The sequence below is a fragment of the Elephantulus edwardii genome, unplaced genomic scaffold (assembly GCF_000299155.1).
Source record: "Elephantulus edwardii isolate Elephantulus edwardi_28Jun2011 unplaced genomic scaffold, EleEdw1.0 scaffold00181, whole genome shotgun sequence".
NCBI classification, from domain to species: Eukaryota; Metazoa; Chordata; class Mammalia; order Macroscelidea; family Macroscelididae; genus Elephantulus; species Elephantulus edwardii.
In genome coordinates, this window is record NW_006399931.1 from 5,088,894 (window position 1) to 5,095,666 (window position 6,773).

Below are 6,773 nucleotides of genomic sequence, written 5' to 3' on the forward strand. Positions count from 1 at the left end.
ATCCACTCCCTAAATAACATGCCTCTTGAAACTCTATGAACGTTGATAAATGTCAATAGTTGTAGAGGGGCTTTAGGTCTTTTGTTCATAGGGTCACTATGAGCTGTGCTTGATCTGAAGGCAATCAACAACAACAGCAACATTGCATTGGAAAAGTCTGCTGTCAGAGACCTCTACAAAGTACTGAAGAGCAACGATGTCAGTGTGGAAACTAAGGTGCTCCTGATCACTTGCTATGCATCAGAGAGCTGGATAATGACCAGAGATGACAGAAGAATTGATGCATTTGAGCTGTGGTGTTGGAGAAGTGTACGGAATATACATAGACTGCTGAGAGAACAACAAAGTTCATCCTAGAGAGGGTGAAATCAGGCTGCTCCTTGGAGGCAAGGATTCTGAAGATTCATTTGACATACTTTGGGTGTGTTGCATGGAGGAACTGTTCCTTGGAGAGGGATGTCATGCCTGGGAGGGTGGATGGACAGTGCAGGATAGGAAGACTCTCAATGAGATGGATTGATTCAGTGGCTGGTGCAATGCGGGTAGGTGTGTTGGAGATGGTGAGATTGGCACAGGTTAGGGCAGAGTTTAGGGCTGTTGTGCATAGGGTCACTATGAGTTGCAAGTGACTCGACGGCACACAACAACAACAACAACAACTGTATATGATATTTATCCCCCCAGGTACCATCCCCCTGCCCCCAAGTAATTCTAATTTGTCTTGTATATGTGACAACAGAGAGAGAGTAAAGCTGTTAGACAATAGAAATTTCCCAAAGAGAGTTTTTCAACATAACTGTCCATAAAAAAATATTTTCTTTGTTTAAAAGACTAATCTACTTGGTTGTGTGCTAAAATATCTCTTTTAGAAGTGAACATCTTGAATTTTCTAAAGGTAAAAAAAAAGGAACAATTATTTGGAAAGTGAATGGGGTAAAACTCCTGTTCAGTGATGTATCTGGACACTCAGAAGACTCTCATTTCTCTTATTCTAGAATGTGTCTTATACCAGCATACTAAGCTAAAGGACGTGTAATAGAGTATATAGAAATACTGGGGCAGGTAATAATTTACATCATGTTCTCTTTTGTACATGTAAAAAAATACCAATAATATGTATTAAATCACTGTGGAATGCTGAAGCAGAAAATTCATGTTCATATCACTTATTGGAGAGATAAATGATCTCAAATGAAAACCAGTCAGTGGTTAACTACTTTTCTGATCTGTATTTCTAAGAACTGAGCTACAGGAGTAAAATGAAAACTACAGGAATAAATATGACTTTTCCCACCCTTGCCTTTGAAATGTGATGTTGGAGAAGGGTACTGACTATCCCTATGGGCTGCCGAAAGAACAAATCAGTCTGGGAGGAAGTGCGATCAGGGTACTTGCTCCTTAGAAGCAAGGATGATGAAACTTGGTCTTGCATAGTTTGGGGATATTGTTTGAAGGAGTGAGTCTTTGGAAAAAGGCATCAACCTGGGAAAGGTGGAGGGTCCGAGAGAGAGGAAGACCCTCAACAATATGGGTAGACACAGCCACTGTGACAATGGCTGGAACATATCAGATCTGTCTATATATCTATAGATAGACATAGTTGATAGCGAGTTGTACTGTTATGCCAAAGGCATAATGACAGTCTGCATCAGTGAATGGCTCTGGGGGGAAAAAGATGAGCAATTTCCTGCAATTTACAGTCTCAAAACCCCATTGAAGGGTCAGCTATGAGTTGATCCCAACTCAACAGCAATGAGTTTTTAAATTTCCGTTTTACAGGATTGGAATTTTAGTTTCTAACATGATAAATGACTGATCTTGTCTCCGATTCCATCACAGTGGTTGGAGTTCTTCATAGTTTTATTCATGATTAGAGTTAAGTCTTAAGCATCTGAAGCACGTTGGCTGTTCAAGGAAGAAGCATCTTGGTTTAAGTTGGGAAGAGAACAACTTTGAACAAGGGGCCACCAGCTCAGACTAGCATAGGCAATGTCTCTTTCAGGACTTTACAGAGCTCTCTCTCAGCACGGAGGATATCAATTTCTACAGCCTGCCATTATGAGAATGTCACCATTATCCTGCTACATATGTCTTTAGTTAGGACGCAGTTTTTCTGGAAAGAAGACCAGACTTTCCCTATAGAGGCTGGGTGCCTTTGGAGAAAAGGTGAAAATAAGTGACACATAATATAAATACAGAAAACAACTCACATGCAAAGAACAAATTTCAATTGAATGAGAGGAGAGGAGAGGAGAGGAGAAGAAAACTCTCATTTTATGTTGACATTTTTTCTACAATTAACATAGATTATTTTTTGTTCTTGATTTTGTTTGTTTTACAGAAACAATTCAATAATTGAGTTACAGTGTAAAAGCTTCCTCCCATTCCATTCCCATTTCTCAATCCTCTGTTGTTGGTAGATACTATCAAGACATCTTCAACTCTTAGGGACTTTAAATATAGCAGAGTGAAACACTGCCCCAGTTGGTACCATCCTCGGGATCACTGCCATGTTTAAATCCATTGTTGGAACTACTGTGTCAATCCATTTCCCTGGATGTCTTCCTTATTTTCACTGACCTTGAGATTAATATCTTGAAGATGATGTGCAACATTTTGTATTTTTTTAATCCAGCTATAAATCCAGCTGTCAGGGACCTCTCCAGAGTACTGAAGAGCAACAGTGTCAGTCTGGAGACTAAGTTGTGCCTGATCCAGGCCATAGTCTTCGCAATTGCTTGCTATGCGTCAGAGAGCTGGACAATGACTAGGGATGATAGAAAAAGAATTGATGCCTTTGAGCTGTGGTGCTGGAGAAGAGTGTTGAATATACCATGGACTGCCAGGAGAACAATCAAGTTCATCCTAGAGGGAGTGAAACAAGGCTGTCCCTTGGAGGGAGGGATTCTGAGGCTTCGTCTGACATACCTTGGGCATGTTGCAAGGAGAGACCAGTCCTTGGAGTGGGACATCATGCTTTGAAGGGAGGAGGGACAGAGAAGGAGAGGAAGGCCATCAATAGAATGGATTTATTCAGTGACTGGGATAATGAGGGCAGGTGTGTCAGAGACAATGAAGTTCACACAGGATGGAGCAGGTTTCAAGGCTGTTTGTTGTATGTAGGGTTGCTATGAATTGTAAGTGACTCAATGACACAGAACAACTATATATATTTGGTGGTGGTTTTGATTGCCTTTGAGTCGAGCATGACTCATAGTAACTCTATGAACAAAAGGCCTGAAGTCCCTCTACAACTATCGATGTTTATCAAAGTTCATAGAGTTTCCAGAGCGAAGTTGTTTAGGAAGTGGATGCCACTCCTGCTTCCAAACCTGTTATAGAATGTTATTGGTTGAGTCGCCTGCGATGAATAGTGAGTGACCTTATGTACAGCAGCTCTGAACCCTTCCCTGTCCTGAAGCAGTCTCACTAATTCTGACACACCAACCCCCATCGCCCCAGTTACTGTATCAATCCATCTCATCCAAGGTCATCCTCTCCTGCACTGTACATCCACCCTTCTGAGCATGATATCCTTCTTCAAGGACCGATCTATCCTGGCCACCTGTTCAAATTAAATGAGGCAGAGCTTCAAAATCCTAGCTTCCAAGGAGAGACTTGGTTTCACCTTCTGTAAGATGAACCAATTTGTTTTCTTGGCAGTCCATGGTATATTCAAGACTCTTCTCCAGAACCACAACTCAAAGACATCTATACTTTTTCTGTCATCTTTAGTCATTCGTTGTCCAACTTTCTGAAGCATAACAAGTAATTGAGAAAACCATGGCCTGGATTAGGCACACCTTTGTCTGTAGACATGACAGCAAATTTTCCCAGTGTAATTTGTCTTTTTATTTCCTGACCGCTGGTATTAAGAGTGTTGACTGTGGATCCAAGTAAGCTGTAATTGCTAACAGTCTCAATCTCTTCTCTATCATGGTGCTGCCAATTGGCCCAGTGGAGAGAATCTTTGTCTTCTTGATGTTGAGCTTCAAGCCATATTGAAGACTACAGTCCTTGACCTTTTGCAGCAAGTGCTTCAGGTCTTCTTCTTTAATCAAGCAAAGTTGTGTCATCTGCATACCATAGGTTGTTAATAAGTTTCCCTCCAATCTTGATACCACACTCCTCCTCATAAAGCCCTGCTTCCCGAATGATCTGGTCTGCATACAGATTGAAAAGGTACGGGGACAGGATGCATCTTTGGCACACTCTTTTCTTGATTTTGAACCATGCAGTGTTTCCTTGTTCTGTTCTGAGGACTGCTTCTTGGTCCAGGTATAGGTTTTGTATAAGCACAGCCAAGTGTTCTGAGATTCCCATTTTCCTCAAGGTTAGCCACAACTTATTGTGATCCACACAGTCGTGTGTGTGTGTGTGTGTGTGTGTGTGTACAGAGAGAGAATTTTGTATACTTTTAATGAGTTAAATGATAGCAAACTGTAGTTGACATTGACTCTTGCTTTATTTTCCTTTTATGTTTGTCAAGGTCAGCTTTGTTGATGTATGCCAAATCTAGTTTGTTCCTCTTTATGAATGTACTAAATTTTATCCCTACTTATATTTGTTTTCATCATTTAGATTACTGAAGACAAGTGTAGAGGTTTGCTTGTCCACACAGACAAGAGCTTCCATGGGGTTTAAACTCATGCATTTTACTTCAAAGGCATATTATATATACTTTCTTAAATATTGAGAAACTATTCTTTCCCTAACATTAGGGTCTAAAAGTTTTCATTTCTTCCTATCCTGTAAAATAGTGGAGTTTCGTCTTTGTCTTTAATTTTTAATAACATTAAACTTTAAACTTTAAAGGAGAATGGAACTCTGGTGTCCTAGTGGGGAGGGTGTTTCACTACCACCCAGAGACTCCAGGATACGTTCACAAGATGCTCCAGGAGAGAATAATAAGCAATCTCCTCGTCTGTAACTTACAACCTCTGAAAACCTGCTGTCGTGTCAGTTATGGGTTCCTTCTGACTAGCTGGCAATAAACAACAACAGTGCAGGAGAAGTGATATTTCCTTGTTGTTTTATTTTGATACTTATGGAGTTGAGTATCTTTTATATTTTCATTGACCATTTATACACACACACACACACACACACACACACACACACACACACATATATATATATATATATATATATATATATATATACACACATGTATTTTTTAATTTAATTTTATTATTTTGTGTGTGTGTACCATCAAATCAGATCTGACAGGTACAGGAGGAGATTGCTCCTCCTTCTCCAGCAGAGCATTTGGTGGATTTGAACCACGTGCCTATGGGATTGCAGTGCAGCTTCTTGCCACTAGGCCTCCAGAGCTCCCACATTTTTTTCTTGTAAGAAATACCTGGTTTTACTCTTTGCCCATCTTTCCTCAATAAATAAGTCTTTTCATCCCCTCAGCAATTTGCAGATTTTGAGAAGATATTGAATACCACTCCTTTTGTCTCTGTCTCAGACATACAGGCAAGTCCAAAGATCTCTGTGGAATGTGGTCTATTTGCTAGAAAAGCATGCCTTGGCGGGCAGAAAGGAAGTGTCCCAAGAGAACGGCTCCTCTGGGTCTCAGGACAAAGCTGCTCAGAGGACCAAAGCAGGCTAGGGCTTAAATACCACTGGTGCAAGTCCACTCAGAAGCCTATTAACGTGCACGGGAATGAACAGAAAGAAAATAATTTGTTCTAATCTGCTGAAAAATAATAATTCACCTCTAAGCAAATACTTAAGAGTGTGTCTTGAAGCTGATCTTCCAGTAATCCTGCACCATATGATTGTTTTTATGTTTAAAAGATCAAGCAGCATCAGACTTTTAACCTCCAAATAGTTACCCTGGATCTTACTCTGCCTTCTGATGGTATGACTGTCAGCTTTCAATCTGTGGTTTTATTTGAACTTTGCAGAAATGAAAAGGAAAAAAATGGTAATCACATTTAGTATTTTTATCTTTTCTACTTTTGCTTTTAAGCCTTAGGAAACCTTTTCTACTCTGCTGTTATAATGATTTTCTTTTTATCTCAAAATTTGCAATGCTTTTTCTATTTAAAATGTATATAGAAATCCTGTAGGGCAGATTTCCAAAGCTATAAACCTTCACATAAGTAGACTGCCACGTCTTTCTCCTGCAGAGAGACTGGTAGGTTCCAACTGCTCCCCATTTGGTTATCAGTTATGCATTTAGTTAACCACTGTGCCAGCTTTTATAAATATATACGTGCAATCCCCGAGGTGCATGGTTCGAATCCACCAGATGCTTTGCTGGAGAAGGAGGGACAATCTCCTCCTTTACCAGTCAGTTCTGATTTGATGGTACACACACACACACACACACAAACACAAATAATAATAAAATTTAAAAAAAATATATATATGAAGGAAACACATTTTTCTCATATGGTTGTCAATTTCCCCCAGAGCATTTCTTTTTTTATCTTCCTATCATTCATAATAGCAATTCTCCTATCAAATTCCTCATGCAAGTGTATGCACGTTTCTCTGCTCCCTGGTCTATTGCATTTGCCTATTTACTCCTCTCTACACAAACATCACACTATTTCTATATAGCAGCTGTAACAATATTCTCATTATCTAGTCCCATATGATAACTATAATTATTTTTACTTCTATTAGATTTTATGTTAGGCTTATAATATCTACAAGTAATGTAAATTTAATTTCTAACATTTATTTTCTTATTTCATTGGTGGGGTCTTCAGTACAATGCTGACTGTAAAAGAGATCATTTGTTCTAATTTTTAGAA